The sequence below is a fragment of the Solanum pennellii genome, chromosome 7 (genome assembly GCF_001406875.1).
Source record: "Solanum pennellii chromosome 7, SPENNV200".
Lineage (NCBI taxonomy): Eukaryota > Viridiplantae > Streptophyta > Magnoliopsida > Solanales > Solanaceae > Solanum > Solanum pennellii.
The window spans coordinates 63,749,450-63,767,519 of NC_028643.1; the positions used below are offsets into that span (position 1 = coordinate 63,749,450).

The 18,070-nt window shown below is 36.9% G+C and overlaps 2 pseudogenes; both read left to right on the top strand.

Moving 5' to 3' along the window:
* The first annotated feature begins 4,757 nt into the window (after nt 1-4,757).
* Nucleotides 4,758-11,943, top strand: LOC114073946 (annotated as a pseudogene).
* LOC107025154 lies at nt 11,100-17,775 on the top strand (annotated as a pseudogene).
* The last annotated feature ends 295 nt before the right edge of the window (nt 17,776-18,070 follow it).

Below are 18,070 nucleotides of genomic sequence, written 5' to 3' on the forward strand. Positions count from 1 at the left end.
CGACTCGTGCTCTCACCCCAGTTACCGAACAGCCCAACCGGTTGTGTGTTGACGGGCAGTATCAAGTCTATTTCGATGCAAAGTTATTGAACGACAAAGGAGTCATGACTTGGACACTTACATTGGAGCGGCGGTCCTTACGGAAAGTCTCCTGACGATGCCAGAGATCCACAATCTCTTCACCAGACATCGATTGGAGTGGACAGCGCGTCCGTTGGGACGTTATATTGAAGAGTTGGTCCGAGAGTTCTACGCCTCCTACGTAGAGACTCTCAGATCACAGATTGATAGACGGGCTGCCCCCGCCAAACAGGCCCCACTAGAGCTGGTCCGAGTACGTGGCATTCAGGTTGATATCTCCCTGCCTGCCATCCGCCAGTATCTATACGGCGAGAATGTTGATGCCAACCGGACCCCTCTCACCTCCGAGTTTGACTACCGATGGAAGATTGTCAAAGATGGGCAATTCCTGCGTGAGCCATCACTGAGAGAGACCACCAAGAGGTGGATGGCCCTGCACTTGTCCGTTGATTGAGAGGGTGCTGACTGGGTGACCGAGCCGAAGGGAGCCATCAAGAAGGCTAACCTGACCTTCACGGAGAAGTTTTTGTGGTTGATTGTCCGCCACTGCCTTTCCCCCACAGCCGCTGATAATATAGTCACATGGGATTGAGCAGTACTGATGGCGGCAATGATAGCCGGGTTTGAGGTGGATTTTGCTTGGCTTCTACAGGCGGTCATGCACGAGAGGGCTTTTAAGGTCACAACTACTTACCCTTTCCCGTGCATGATATTTTCTCTATGCTGGTCCGCAGGTGTGCTTATATGGCACATTGATCAGCTTAAGACCCCGCTGGGCACTGTTGGTATCGGCCTCATCAGGGATGACGCCAATGAGTTGCCTCCACTTGGTGACAATCTGGCTGATACGGTAGCACAGGCCCGCACGGCTACGCAGGCGCCTTCCACTGACACTACCCCGGTCGAGTCTATCCCAGGTAGTAGCACTGCCCCGAGCTCCTCTCGCTCAACCCCTTTCTCCGCTCTGCTCCCGCTTGCTAAGGTCCAGAAATTAGAGGCACAGATGTCTACACTTCTGCATCACATCCAGCCTTGGATGCAGAGGTCTATTGCTGAGGCAGAGGAGCGCTTGGAGCGGAGAATGGTCCAGCACACAGAGCAGAAGATCGCTGAGGTTCATCAGCGCTTGGACGCTTTTGAGTTGCGGGTGTTAGCTCGACTAGCCCCTCAGGTGGATGTGTCGACCCTTCCGGCTGCGGTCGACAGTCTTCGCGCAGACATCGATATGATCTTAGAGGCTACGGTGCCTGAGTCTGAGGCCCCTTCTGCAGAGCCTGCTGAAGACACAATGATGGCGGCCCTATTCGCCAGTTTAGATATTCCACCACCTCCCCCTCGAGAGCATGCCAAGAGGCGTAGGGGCCGAGAGGAGGATGAAGCTCGAGCACGGTAGAAGGAGCGCCGCGAGATAGAGGCTGCGAGGAGAGCCTCGCTTGCTGATGAGGAGGCGCGTCAGATGAAAGCAGTAGAGTTAGCTGCTGGGGCGTCTAGCTCCAGAAATGTGGAGATAGCAGGAGGCACTGCTGATAGTAGTGTTGATGCTGAGGACACTACTGAGGGTGTCCAGATTACAGAGGTAGTGGATTCCGGGGAACTAGGAGGACCTAAGGGGTTTATCTTAGTCTACGTAGGGGTATGGGACTCTACCTATACATTGCACTAGTTAGCATTGAGGGAAGTCTTAGGAGGATGTTCTTCTATATATGTATGCTTATAATGGTACATGACATGTATATGATGATCTTGCACATTTATGATACTATATGATGATTGATCTCACTTATGAATATGTGTTGGTCTCCATGGTTAAAGTATGATGATATGTACTCTTAATTATATGCTATGAGAAGTTGTATGTTGATCATGATTTTTGTTAGCTTACTAGATTGAGTAAGGTAATGGGGCTTTGCTTGGTCATTGCACTGCTTGATTTAATGAGGGTTCATGGGTAATTGTCTTGCTTTGGTTATGTTGTAATGAACTGTAATCTATGTTTGTTGCTATTATAACTTGATGATAGAGTTGTCTTGACTATGTGTTCAATTATGTGATATGCATGTTGGCTTGATTAGACTTAGTATGGTTGGTCTTGTGATGTACATGTTTTGGACTTAATGAATATATATTATTGATTGGTATGGGCTTGTTGAATGTGCATAAGGCTTTCTAAATGTAAAATAGCATGTTTTAATGAAATGCCCCTTTTTAGCATGATTTCATGATATGTGTGAATATGGTCTCATACTTGGTACAATTGGTGTACTAACCCCATTTTCTCTCTTTCAACCAACATTTTAGGCTCCAGTCGTTGAAGGAGTTTTTGAGACGACTTTGAAGGAAGACCTTGAATTCTCATTCATCCAAGTTGGGTAGGTCCTCATTTTTCGAGGGCAACGTCACTATCAATCTTATGAAGTTGTTCTAGTATTAAGACTCTTATGTTCTTTCCTTTTCTTTTTGAGTACTAAACATTGTATGGCCTATAGGTGGTCTTGTTATATTGATGTATCAGCTAGCCCCAAATTATTATACTCTTCTTAGATGGTTATGAGATGAGACGTCATTTGAGACTGTGTTATATTTTATGTATCTATGTGTAATAAAAGTAGAAGACTAAGTAATCTTCCTATATGAAGAGTCAATGTGTACTCGATATAACTATTATGTGTATGTAGATGTCTATGTAAACCTCAATGTATAAGTAATAAAAAAAATTTAAAAATTTCCTCTTTTTAACCTTTGGATGTAATGATGTAAGCTAAGAGGCTAGTCTTAGTCCTCAAAAAGGACGACGTTGCCGGTTACATCTAGGGGGTGCTCCCCGGATGTGACAGGCATATCCTTCAAAATGACATCTTTTTTATTTTTGGGTCATTCATATCCTTCAAAATGACATTTTTTTATTTTTGGGTCATCATACCCTTCAAAAATGACGTTTTTGTAAAATATGGGTCGTTATACTCTTCAAAATGACATTTTTTTAAACTTGGGTAGTCATACCCTTCAAAATGACATCTATTTAAATTTAGGTCGTCATACCTTTCAAAATGATATCATTTAAAAATTAATTTGTTATCTCAAATAAATTAATTCTTTTCAAATTGGTTTGTCATGTCGTTCAATATGCCACTTTTTATTCTGTTATTCCATTTTAAATTAACATTTTTTTAATTATTCATGATGTTATTAAGTTTAAATCGTTGCATTGGTTAATACCTTGTTCATATGAGGTCATGTTTGCATAATTTATGTTTGTTACTAACATTGTTATTGCAGATTTTGTGATAAACTATTTATGCTATATTTAAATTGGGTTGTCATCTCGTTCAAGGTGACATGTTATATTCAAATTGGATCGTCTGCCTTTCAAAGAGACACATTGGGTTGTTACCTCGTTCAAAGTCACATATTATTTTCACTTTGGGTCGTCCGCCTTACAAAGAGACACTTTGGGTTGTCACCTCGTTCAAAGTGATAAGTTATATTGAAGTTAGGTCGTCTGCCTTTCAAAGAGACACATTGGGCTATCACCTCGTTCAAAGTGACATGTTATTTCAAGTTGGGTCGTCCGCCTTTCAAATAGACACATTGGATTGTCACCTCGTTCAAAGTGACATGTTATATTCACATTGGGTCGTCCTCCTGTCAAAGAGACACATTGGTTTGTCACCTCGTTCAAAGTGACATATTATTTTCAAGTTAGGTCGTCCGCCTTTCAAAGAGACATGTTGGGTTGTCACCTCGTTCAAAGTGACTTGTTATATTCATGTTGGGTCGTCCGCCTTTCAATGAGACATTTTGAGTTGTCACCTCGTTCAACGTGACATGTTATTTTCAATTTGGGTCATCCGCCTTTCAAAGAGACACGTTGGGTTGTCAGCTCGTTCAAAGTGACATGTTATTTATGTCATCCTCCTTTCAAAAAGGTACACCACCTTCATTGGGAAATTTTGCAAGAAACATCGAATGTATGTGAATGTTCTTAGTTTACAATCAATCTTTGTCTTTTGTTTATTATTTTCAGCCCAGTCAACGAACGTAGAATCTTGCTCAAAAGCTCTACTAACGTCTCAATTGTTTTGTTCAAATTTTATCAAACCAAATTTGGGTTCGTCAACTTTGTTTGATCAGGATCTCTTCATTGATCTTAATCAAACAACGGGGCAAGTTGTTGAAACCAAATTTTGTTTTGATAGTTCTAAAATTAATACTTTTTGAGTATTTTATTTTTAAATAGTTGGAAATACATATTTTGTCATTTTAATGCAATTTGTTGATAATTACCTTTTTCTTAAAGTATTAGAACTTTTATCGATTTATTTTGTTTATATTATTTTGTCACCTCCAGACGTTCAAATATTTGATCATTTTTTATAAATCATAATTTGTGTTAAATTGGAATTTTTACATGTAATTGGTTATGTTCATTACTTTTTTAACATTCATTTTTCTCTGTTAGATCATTCATATTCATTTTGATATTTTACGCAGTCCAAAAAATCATTTAAATTCGAATATAATTTGCTTACACAAATATTTTATCAATCAACAATTTTTGGGAAATTATCTCAATCCCATAACCTAAACCCAATTTTAACAATTCCTCTTTAAAGAAAAGTTTGTCCATTAAGTTAAGGGTGATAGAAAGATTTTTGGGGTATTTTAAAAAAAAAAAAAAGTTATTCTTTTATCATTCATTATTTTCTGGTGACAAGTTTACCGGAATTCTTCCGAAATCCGACAAGTCCACCACCAAAACCCTATTTGTTTTCTTCCATTTTTCTCCAGACCCACCTTTAAACAACGGTCATTCTCTCCCTCACAATCAGAACCTCACCAGTGAAGAGAAACCACAACCCAAACCTCCACCAGAAACCTTCTCCTCCATACACCAAAGCTCCAGAAAACAACACCACCAAAACCCAGCTCAAACAGTCGCTCAAAAAAGGTAACCACCGACCCAAATCTCACCAGAAACGACCTCAAAAACCAGCTCCCTCTCATGTTCTCCGACCAGCGACCACTACAAACCCCATTCCCGTTTCCACCTTTTTCGCTGCAAGAAGTAACTCCGGATAGGAGCAATTGCTGCCAGTCCCCATTCCCTTTTACCTTAACAAACTTTTCTTTTGTTTTTTAGGCATCTATCTGCCATTCAAATGAGCTCCAAGCTCTATTCATTTCTCTCAAAGCTCAGGCAAACAACCAGCAGTCCATTAACCCAAACACTGCGACAAAAATTCAATCGCGGGTGAGGTTTAAGCTTTCACTTTCAAATCCAGCTGAAATAAAATGTTGTTTTACTTAGTCTTGTTCGTCTTTATCGTTATGTTATTTGTTGCACTTCAGGCGATTCATTTTGCTCGTTTCAAATTCCAATCAGTTTTATTTGTGTTAATGTTCTGAGGCGAGTTTCTTTTGGTTTCATATTATTATGTGTCTATTTTTTATTTTTTATTTAGTTAATTATTGGTGGTTCATAATTTTAATTGCTTTATTATTTTATTTTGTCTATTACATTGTGGTCTGTTCATGTAAGCTTTTTATATTTACTTTATGATTATTTCCTTATTTTAATCTAATTGTCTCATTTTGTTTAGATTTGATTTATGTATTTCTCTAAAATTTTACATAGAGTCATTTTGGTTCATATGCTTCCGTCTTGATAATTGCTTAAATTTGTTCCAGCGCTCAGTTTTATATTTTAATTGGTAAAATTGTAATATGTTTGTTAGATTAGATTCTGGTTTATATTGCTATAATGTTTAATGTTGGTTAATTTTCTTTTATTTCCTATTTCATCATGTTTCTTCTTCATCCATTTGGTGGTGGTGTTTTTATTATTACTATTTTTTTAGTTCTTTCATGCTTTGTCATTTTTAATTGGTTGGGATAATGGCATAAATTTTAAGAAACTTATTGATATCATTTGGTTACTGTTCGCATGTTAGTGCGTAATTTCGTATTATTTTAGCTAGTTTTGTGTGATTTGGTGTTTGAAAAGTATATTGTTTAATTGGCCAATGTGAAAATATGTCTGTCGGTTTTGGAGGTCTCCCTAATGTTAAAAGACGGAAATTTAGTTTAAGTTCATATATTTTGTTTGTTAAAATGGCCGATTAAGAAATTACCGTCGATTTTCAAGGTTTTCCATTGTAATAAGACGAATTTTTATTTTTAAGTTGTTATTTGAGTTATTCAATTTTATTCATATTTATTTATTACTAAAACTTATACTAAGTGTCTTCACAGGTACCAGGAGGTGCTTTCCATTGTAGCTATTCGAATTAAGTTCGAATTATACTTTAGTCATTATTTTGTATATATCGATGTTAGACAAATCATAGGTCGTTTGTATATTATTTGTCTATATCGCAAGTATTATTATATTTGTATATTATTTTTGTCTCCTCCTCAATTTTGAAAAAATTAACTCAGTCGGAAACCACAGTTGTGAATTTCGAAGGGTGTCTAACCCCTTCCCTTTTAAATAACTTGAACCCCTTACTTAGAATCAATTGGTTTCGTAAACATTTTTTTAAAAGTTAATTTGGTAATTGGTTTCCTAGTTTTAAAAAATAGGTGGTGACTCCTTTACTCTTTTTGACATTTAATTTTTTTTAACTAATTCTTTTTAGTTGACTCACTGCAGCGTTGCTCCAATTCAAAGGATGACAACAATTATTGATTCTGGCTATAAAGTACTTTTTTGCCGCACAACTCTACACTTATTTTTCTCAACAAACACAAAACCTCTCTTGTTATGATTGTTAAGGGAGACTTCTACAATTTTGCAGTTGTTATTTATGTAGAAATGAGGATCCATTCTCATCCTTCCTCATCTTCGACCAAAGGTTCTCTTGAAAATTCCTTCTTTTACTGATCATTTTTTATCTGGTATTTCTATTGGCGATCATATAACTTGTTTATTTTGATGTGATTTGCATTTATTTTGCTTGAATCTTATTGAATGAATAAGTAAAATCGATTTTTTAGGGTGTGTTTGGTATAGAAGAATTTAAAACTTCTTCATGTTTTTGTTGGTTAAAAATATTTTTTCTAGATACATCAAGTACTGAAAATCATGAAATTGACTTCTCTGCAAGGAGTTAATTTATCCAACTCATACGGATGTAATTTAGCTATCAAAGGGAGTGAAATAATTGGTTCAAGCATTAAATGAAATACCACTAAGTGAATTATTCCCAAATTTTGTGATAGAGTTTTCCGATACATGTGTTGATTGGAGATAACATGTGCCTAGAGATAGTCAACAAATCAACATTATAAAACCTCTCTCTCTCTCTTTCTCTCTCTCTCTCTCTCTCTCACACACACACACACACACACTCACACACAATTGTTGAGGTTTTTTTTACAAATATGCAGTAGTTATTTGTGTATAAAATAAGGATTCATTCTCATCCTTCCTCATCTTCGACCAAAGATTCTTTTGAAAAATCATTCTTTTAGTCATCCTTTTTTTCTGGTGTTTCTATTTGCGATCATACAACTTGTTTATTTTTATATGATTTGCACTTGTTTTGCTTGAATTTTATTGAAAGAACAACTAAAATTGATTTTTAGGGTGTGTTTGGTATGGAATAATTTTAATTTTTTTCATGTTTTTGTTGGTTAAAAAATATTTTTTCTAGAAACATCAAGTACTGAAACTCATGAAAATGAGTTCCCTGCAAGGAGTTCATTTATCCAACCCATAGTGGGGTAATTTAGTGGTCAAAGGGAGTGACATCATTGGTTTAAATGAAATGACACTAAGTGAATTATTCCTAAAATTTGTGATATTGTTTTCCAGTACTTGTGTTGATTAGAGATAACAACATTCTAGAGATAGTCAACACAACAACATTATAAAACCTCTCTCTCTCCCTCTTTCTTTCTCTCTCTCTCTCTCTCTCTCTGGTGGTCACAATTGTTGAGGGATTTTTTTTATAAATCTGTAGTAGTTATTTTTGTATAAATGAGGATCCATTCTCGTCCTTCCTCATCTTCGACCATAGGTTCTCTCAAAATATTCTTCTTTTACTTTTTTCTGGTGTTTTTATTTGCGATCATACAACTTGTTTATTTTGATGTGATTTGCATTGTTTTTGTTTGAAATCTTATTGAGTGAACAAGGAAAATCAATTTTTAGGGTGTGTTTGGTATGGAAGAATTTAAAGCTTTTTCATGTTTTTGTTGGTCAAAAATATTTTTTTAGTAAAATGAAGTACTGAAAATCATGAAAATGACTTCCCTGCAAGGAGTTCATTTGTCCAACACATGGTGGGAGATTTAGCAGTCAGGGAATGACATCATTGATTTAAGCATCAAATGAAATGACACTAAGTGAATTCTTCCCAAATTTTGTGATTGAGTTTTCCGATACTTTTTTTGATTGGAGATAACATGTGCCTAGAGAACAGAAATAGTCAACACACCACTGTTATAACTGTTTGACCCTTACTATTTGTTTTTATTAAGGAGTAAATGAGATTATAATTGATTAAAATGATATTATTAATGATAAGAGTACCACATTAGCCCTTTAAAAAATGGGAGTACCTTATTATATGAACTAGGATAATATTCATATGAGTCAAACACCAATATAAGTTCAATCCAAATGGATTCTTGAATAAATTTACTCATCAGACACAAAGATATTTAAAAACATAGAAAGAAGACAATAAAATGCTAGTAAGAAATTATATTAAAGAAAATAAGGAAAGCCTTTAAACTTGTTCTTGTATCGGGGACAATACTTGTCTTCATCTAGGGTAAACAAGATACTTCGTCAAATACCCACCTTACTAGACTAAGTAACAAAACAAAACTTTTATAAATAGAAAAAAAAAAAGGAAGATCATTAAATGAGGTTTGCGAGTATTATTGGGGAGAATGATATATTCTAATAGGAATACTGCAAGTTTGTTCCCATGCTTAGAAACAAGTGAGCCTACTTGGTTTAAAATTTGTCCTTTTGATTTTTAATTTTTATGTATGTGATGAAGAATTTCTCTGATATGGCATGTTCCAAACATATATATATCCTTAGATTCTGATTACATAGGGAGCAGTGATGAAGGTATTCTATATAGCTTTTATTTTTTATGTGTATATTAATATTGACATTTTTATAGCATGATGAGACCTTTTTTCGTTGATGCATGATACCGAGTGGCAAAGCTAAGACAAAAGTGCATACACAAAAATATGATGTGCATTGGATAATTAATTGATCACGGTTAATTATGTGAGTGTTGATTTAACCATCGATTCATATGAAGCGCAAGTTCGTGGAGTTTCTAATATTGATTTAACTGCGGAAGAGGTTTGGCCCAATATAACACAAGGAAGGAAATCCTAGACAAAAGGGTAAACATAGTATTAAAATAAATGAAGAGCCGGTAGAAGAAGATTGAGTAATGAATGATGTAGGAAAGGGTGGTGACCATGCATTGATGTGGCAAATATGGGAGGAAGAGAACAATAGGTGGATGGAAGAAAACCATACGCTTTATCTAGACCACTTTATTCAAAACGAGTTTATGAGTAAAATTGTCGAGCAGCCATCTGATTTAATCATTCCCTTGCTGAGGTACCAAAAAGAGTGTTCGGCTTGGGCATTAAATCAAGAAGAATCTACAGCTAGAGGTGGTATTCTTGCTGATGATATGGGGATGGGGAAGACTATTCAAGCCATGGCTCTTGTGCTTGTTAAATGCGAAATGGGGCAAGCAATTTCTGATTCCAATTTGCTCTTACCTTCCCCTTATGTTCTCCCACCAGTGAAAGGAACCCTTGTTATATGTCCTGTTGTTGCTTTGATTCAATGGGTCAATGAGATTGGCCACTTACCACTGTAGGAAGAAACAAAGTTCTTGTTTACCATGGTGCCAACAGGGAGAAAGATATCAACAAATTCGCAGATTATGATTTTGTTATCACTACCTACTCCACAATAGAGACTGAAAATAGGAAAAATATCATGATTTTGCACTATATGAAGTGGAATCGTATTATTTTGGATGAGGTAATCATTCTTTAACTAGACCCACATATTTGGTTTTTCTTGATATGCTTCACTTTAGCCACGAGTCTGTCTAAAAGAACCTCTCTACCTTCAGAAGGTAGGGGTAAGGTTGTGTAAACATGACCAACCACTCTACAATCACAAGGTAGCTAGGGGTGTGGCTGTTGTATTTATGTTTTTTCTTACTGATAAGTCTATTCAAAGTTCACAGTTGTTGGTTTTGTGTGAGATATGTTAAACTTCTTGGCTTCCCTATATATTGTTTGTGTCTGACGAAGACCTTTCATCCATAATTTTCTAACGGATTGCACTTTTGCGACACAAGCCCATTGTGTGAAATATATATGCAGCAACACTACTAGAGTTATTCTTGCTCTAGAACCGTGTAGGAGAGTTGTACTCACTTGTAAGTTTTTGTGATTAATGTTCTTTTGTGGGCAACATAATTCACATCTCCATTCTCTCAAATAAATACATCCTTACTTCTGCGCAGATCCGTTTCTTGCAAATTAATCCTGACTCGTACTACTTCTATAAAGATTATGATTGTAGAGCTCTCGACCACAACTAGACTTAAAATCTGATTTTTTTACTTTGCACCTAACTTGGTTGGAGAGAGAAACATATAGCTGAAAATTTGTTTTATTTGGTCATTTTCACTAGAGGTTTTGTCGTTCATGTTTCTTCCTTGAGTTTTTATTTTTTATTTTTCACCTTTCTGAAATCTCTTGTTTGTTCCCTTTTGTATTTGTATTTATTTTAACTCATTCATGTTCCCACATTGCCACCACAAATCTAATTGGCACTTTTCGTGGTGGAATAGAGTAAGTCATCAAGTTGATATACTTATTTTGGTGCTTTATGTTATTTGTGATAAAAAAAAATGTTGTTTTTGACACGGAGCCATCGATACATCTTATATTTCTGGTATACTCCCTCGCCCATACAATTTCAAGGAAATCATGGGTTTGGTAGAGATGCGATGGTTTTGTTGAAACACAAAATTTTAAAAACGATAATACTAAGGCGTACTAAAAAGGGAAGGGATGTTGATCTTGCACTTCCTCCAAGAATTGTAAGTTTTTTTTCACATCAATGTAGTGCTAGAGTTAATTTTTTTTCTCCTCTTTAGCATGTTACTTATTTTTGCATTTAGGTTACCTTGCGCAAAGATTCTTTGGATGCTAACAAAGAAGACTACTACATATCACTGGGCGAAGAAGTTGGTTAAAATTTTATGCGTATGCAAATCTATTTTTGTCATTACTTATGCAATTACTATCTTGCTTGTCTGAAAGTCATCTTGGCATTTTTGTTGCTCTCCATTAGCTACTTATGGTTATTTCATATTGAATTTGTTTTTGACGACACGGATCATGGTCTTATTCTTTTATGTTGTTTTTTCTGGTCTTTGGACTACATTCTTGTGTGATATATGTTTAATCTATTTTCCATGTGTTAAGTAATAGTGAAAAAATATAAACATTACTTTTCTTGAAAATCCTGAAAAATGTCCATTTTACACCTTTTTCATGAAAAATTAATGCTCAAAATAGCTATTTCACCTTCTGAAATAGTAAATAATGAGAGTCATAATAGCGGTACATTATTCTTTTTCTTATCACTATATTGTTTCTTCCTAATGTATTTTGGTGCAGATACATTCCAAGATGGTACACGTTGATGAATAACTATGCTGACATTTTTTATCTACTCACACGCATGAGTGGAAATCATTGTTTTCAATATGAATTCTTCTTAATTATGTACTTACACCTACTTGTATTTGGTTTTAGTTGTGAATAAAAGTTTGTGTTATATGTTCATTGGAAACCTTCAAACTATTAATCTAATGTAATTTTTTTTCTTAAGAAGATCTATAACAGTACTTCTACATTAATTGAGGTAAAATCATTGAAGCATGGAAATGAAATAAATGATGTTGTTAATGAGTTAAATCTTTCAATATTACATAACTCGGAGATAATAATTGTGTGCTTCATAATTTTTTGGCTTTCTTTTCCCTTAGATATCCTCCCTCAAGCCATTTTTTCTGTAACGTTTTTCATTGTAAGTTTTTCCTTCACCACTTATATTTATTCTTCAGTAATGTTTTGCGTTGTTTTTTTTCTTGATTGATTTTATACTAGCATTCTTTCAATTTGATTAATCTATTTTTTTTTCTTCATTTCTTTTTATACTATTTAGTTTTTTGATAGTACTTGTGGGAGTACACTAGGTGTAATATTATTATTTTTGTTGTCGTAATATTCATTGCTATTCTTTCTATATGATGAAGTGTAATATCTACCCATGAGAACTCCCTACCAAGGCGTCCGACAATGACCCTTTCCTACTATCTTTCCTTTGTCAATCGAATCCACATGTCATTTCATTTAGTGGTCGAGTTAGTGCCATCCGTATGTTTTTTGCAGATGTATTTACATCATGATACCACATTGAATTTAAGTTGGCATAAAAGTGGATGCAATATATGATACCAAAATGGAAGTGCCTATTTTATACTTCTTATTTTTAATTCCACGAATGAAGAAGTACGACGCAAGAAAAAGAGCAAGAATTGACTTCATTAATGTCTTGTATCGCCAACTTATTTGTTGTTTTTAGCATACCTTGTGTCACAGACTTAGAGTATTTGCTAAGACTCCATCGGCCCTCGACGACCTACTCACTAATCTTTCAAGATCATGTAAGTTCAAGGAATCCTTAACACTCGGATAGCTAAGAGAATGCTTTGAAAGACTTAGAAAGAAAAGAAAGAGTGCTTTGAAGAAGGATTTTGTATTGCTTTGGAGAATGCTTACAATTTTCTTGGTTTGCTTGTTTTAAGCTTGGATGCCTTGCAAATGAATGTCACTGCCTATTTATACTGCCTCCTAAGGACCTAAGTGTAAATATTATTTACTTTACAAGTCCCTCCTTATTTACACTTTAGTCCCTCTCTAAAAAATTCTACACATTTTTGGAATTTCTAAATCTTTCCAAGAAAATATCTAAGTTATTCTAGAGAATTCTAAGGCCTTCTATATTGGTCTAGAAGGTTCTAGAGTTCTCCGCAAACCTCTCCACAACTCTAGACCCTTTCGCTCCCATCCGGATGCAAAATTTAATTGTCATGTGGAGGGACGTGACACTCTCCCCCACTTATGGATGCGACGATCGCGTCACATCGCCACTTCATCGGCGACTGAGTCTTGTCTTCTCGTACGCGCGACCAATAGTCCGTTGACTCAATCAATGCCCTCGCGCAACTCCTTCAATTGCTTCTTTATCTCTTCGAACTCGTCCTCACGATCTACCTCCTTCCTAGGAAGCAAGCGCCTCGGCGGCCTCTTTGGCATCACGACATTGTTCCCTCTTGGAAGCTTTTTCATACATTGTGGCAAGGACTTCTTAGCACCATTCTCTTCCTTTGAACTTGTAATGGTGTCTACGAATGTCTTCCCTTTTTCTTATTGCTTCTCTCAAGCTGTATGGCCGTTAGTCTCACTTGTCCTTCCGTATTTGGTGCCTTACCTAGGGGAACCATGAATGTTCCTCCTTGCTCCATGACCAGAAGTCATTGCAGGTAAGGATCGATCATCGCGTGACACGCCTGAAAGAACTCCTGCCCAAGAATTATATCAAATAGATCTGAAGGCGCGACAGTGAAGTTGGTTTTACCTTGCCACTCGCCTAGAGTGATGCTTACTCTATGAGCGACTCCACTCACGGGAGTCATTGGTGCATTGACCGTCCTAGGTTGGGCGTTACTTGGACTGTAACATAGCCCCAACCTTGTCGTTGGCGTCTTGGTCATGATATTGACCTTTGCACCTGTGTCGACCATAGCACGAGCGGGTCTTCCATTGATCATGATGTCGACATACTACGCACCGCATACTATCGTCTTGTTTGGTTGCTTGGTGATAGCTCTGCATATTCCTATTAAGCCCAACGGTGTCGTCTCCGCACCTTGTTTTTGCTCATGTGCTTCCTTCTCTTTTCGCTCTCGCAGGATAGCACAAGGCTCTTCAGCTCGGGGCACCTTGCATAGCCATGCGGCCCACCACATATGTAGCAACCACCTCTTTTGGCAACCTCTGTCTTTCTCTCCGTGTTGCCATGACATCCAGACTTCTTGCCATTGGACTTATAGGTATCATGCTTCTTAGGATGTGGCCGCTTCTCCTCGCCTTTGCCACGATCTCCCCCACCGTTGTCATGACTACCTCTCATCTCATATCCTTTGGCTCTGTCGGGCTTCTCGTGCCTGAAGTTTGTCAAAGCTTCGGCCTGCATCATGGCTTCATCAATAGTCCTGACCTGTCTGCATTCCACCTCCGTCCTGGCCCAACTTTGCAGCCCATCCATGAAGTGGAAAAACATATCTTCATCTGTGAGGTTGGGAATCTAAAGCGTGAGGGTGGTGAACTCTTGAACATATGCGTGAATGCTACCTGTTTGCTTCAGCTCCCTAAACTTGCGCTTCGCCTCATAGATGACGTTGTTAGGGAAGAATGCCTTCTTGAACTCTTCTTGTAATTGCTCCCAAGTGTTTATGATTCAACTCCCCTTCCCTATTTCCGACTCTTTACGCCTCCATCATATCATGGTCATCTCTGAAAGATACAACACAGTGGTGTTGATCTTACTCTTGTCGCTCTTCAGCCTGTTGCACTTAAAGTAATTATCCAAGTGCCATAGGAAATTCTCCATCTCTTGCGCGTCATGGACACCTTTGAACATAGGTGGCTTGGGAGACTCGACCTTGGCCTACCTATCTCGGTCGAACGACAATGATCTTCCAACTTTCGTGCCTTCCTTAAGTGCTTTCACTTTGGCCTTTAGGGTCTCGATCGTGCTAAGCGCTTCCGTAAGCTGACGCTCCAAGGAAATGATGGTCTCCTTCGCGTTAAGCACATCCACAAGCCGACACTCCAAGGAAGTGATGTCCTCCTTCATCTCTAACTCGGCCCGCTAGCAACCCTCCAACTCCTTCCGGATGCTCTCGGTCTCCTCAAGGGTGAAGTCCTCAAGGGTCTTGAACTTGTCGTCGACCATATTCATGCGCCAGCTTAATATCTCCAGGGCCTGCCTTGACACTTCCACCCTTTCGACCCAATCTTCTCCAGCAGTGACGTCTATGGCGTATTTTCCCATTTCTTCGTCACTTACTTCGGTAGCCGATGGTGGATGAGATGTTAGCGTCTCGCTAGGTGTGGAATCGTTCAACACCTCATCGTTACCCTTTTGTTGTTTATTCCCCTTTCGATTCTTCTTATCACCATCCATATGGACGTTGGTCGTGCTAGCGCCCTTTACGTCTCCTTCGGTAGCCATTCCCTTAGTGTCAAACCTCGCTCTGATACCACTTTGTCATGGACTTAAGAGTATTTGCTAAGACTCTTTGCGGTCCTCGACGACTTACTCACTAATATTTCAAGATCTTGTAAGTTCAAGGAATCCGTAAGACTCGGAAATCTAAGATAATGTTATGAAAGACTTTGAAAGAAAAGAAAGAGAGCTTTGAAGAAGTCTTTTGTATTGCTTTGGAGAATGCTTACACCTTTTCTTGGTTTGCTTGTTTTAATCTTGGATGCCTTGCAAATGAATGTCACCCCCTATTTAAACTACCTCCTAAGGACCTAAGTGTAAATATTATTTACTTTACAAGTCCCTCCTTATTTACCCTTTAGTCCCTCTCTAGAAAATTCTACACATTTTTGGAATTTCTAAATCTTTCCAAGAAAATATCTAAGTTATTCTACAGAATTCCTTAGAATTCTCTAGCCTTCTATATTACTCTAGAAGGTTCTAGAGTTCTCCGCAAACCTCTCCACAATTTTAGACCCTTCCGCTCCCATCCGGACGCAAAATTTAATTGTCATGTGGCGGGACGTGACACTTTGCTCTCTTTTTGGATCTCTTGAATTTCCTTACAATCTATGCATAGTTCTACCTCAAAAATAATGCAACTAGATATGTTTTGCTTATATTTGATTGATTTTATTTTTTATCCTGACCACAGACACTTGATCATCCCTACCTTGTGGAATACTCAAGTACTGTTGTGGATAGAAGTGGAAGCACAAACAATGTCGAACAATCATGCGGTTTATGTCACGATCTTTTAGAAGATCCAGTTGTGAGTTTCATCATTTCCCCTTCACTAAAATTGGATTTGATGGGATTCATATTTACAGTACATTAATATTTTGTATATTATATGGTGGATATTTCAAATCTTAATGTGGCCATATTTTTCCACACTTACACCTACGATGTCTTTTCAAAGGATATTTTGAATAGGTTTTTCAATCCTTCTTTAAGTGCGTGAGCTTCTGCAAATTCTTTTCCAACACTATTCGGAAGACCTCAATATTTGCTTTTAGGAATGTCTTTTAACACCTAAAAGGACTTCCATGAAACTTGAGGACTTGATGATTTAAATTCTCATACCTCATTTCTTGACAACCTAAGAAATATGCTATGAATTCCTTTACTATTATTCTGTAATTTGAAGTTTATACCTACTTTCCTATTAAATATGCACCTCTTTTGATTATTGCAGGTTATTTCTTGCAAACATGTCTTTTGCAAGTCATGTCTGATAAGTTTTACTGCAGTTATGAGACAAATTTCATGTCCTTCGTGTTCTAATTCATTTATCGTGGATATCACCGCAAATGATCAGAAAACTAAAGCAAAATTCAAAGGGTTTAGGTCTTCAAATATACTAAACAAAATTTTTCTTGACAATTTTCAGACATGCACAAAAATAGAAGTTTTGGTATACAATTATTTTTCAATCAAAAACTATATCTTATCTTGTTTTTATAGTTTGCTTTATGGTTTTATTTTCTTCTCACAATAAGTGCATGGGGCTGCAATATTATGGCTTAATCATGTATAATTTTATTCTTGTAAATATCTCTGTTATGGTAGTAAGAGCGTTCTCGTTGCTTGTTTTATTAGTTGAAGAGAGAAGAAATAAGGTTCATGATTGAAAGAGATGGTTTCGCAAAGGAAATTGTCTTCAACCAATTCACGTCATTTTTGGATCTGATACACTATTCTTAACAAAAGGTAAGATCTATTTTCTTTATCCCCTTCGTACCTACCCCTATTGTTGCCATCAGTTGTAACAACAAAAAACATATCTTGTGTGCATTTGGCAGTCGGGCACTAGTTGTGTTCAATTAGATAGATCCATGACTATCATTGCAAGAGATTCTGTGATTACAAAATTTACAAATGATCCAAGTTGCATTATATTTCTTATGAGCTTGAAAGCCGGAGGTCTTGCCCTGAATCTCACAGTAGCATGCATCACAAGTAGATTTTCCTTTCCTCTCTTTATCAATGCATATTCTACGTTCTTTGATGTGCTACCCTAATCTGTCCCTTTGCTAGGTTTTCTTGATGAATCCTTGGTGGAATGATGTTGTGGAGAGGCAAGCCCAAGATAGAATCCATCGAATAGGGCAGTATAAGCCATTCACCTATGTGCTTGTTTTTTTCAACCAACTATACCAATGAAAAGAGTTAATTGTTATTTTCTAATTTCTAGGATTGTGAGATTTGTGATTGAGAATACAATCGAGGAGAGCATTTTAGAGTTGCAAGAGCAGAAGAAATTACTTTTTGAAGGGTAAGTTTCTGCCATGTTCATTGTGCTTGTTGCATGTGACTTAAGAGAAAATAATTTGGCGTCTTGAAATTAATTTTGATATGTTTTTTTACAGAAATGATTTCAAGATAAATTAAGAGAATCAATTACTTTTTATGTCCTCTGGAATATATAATATTGGGCTAAGATGAGATATACTATTTTTAGTTGTCTAGATATTTACAACTAAAATTAAGACATTTGGGCTTGGGATTGAAGTAGGGTCGTGCATCGTTTTATCTTCTTTATTTTCTTAGAAAAGAGAACATGATTATGCATGG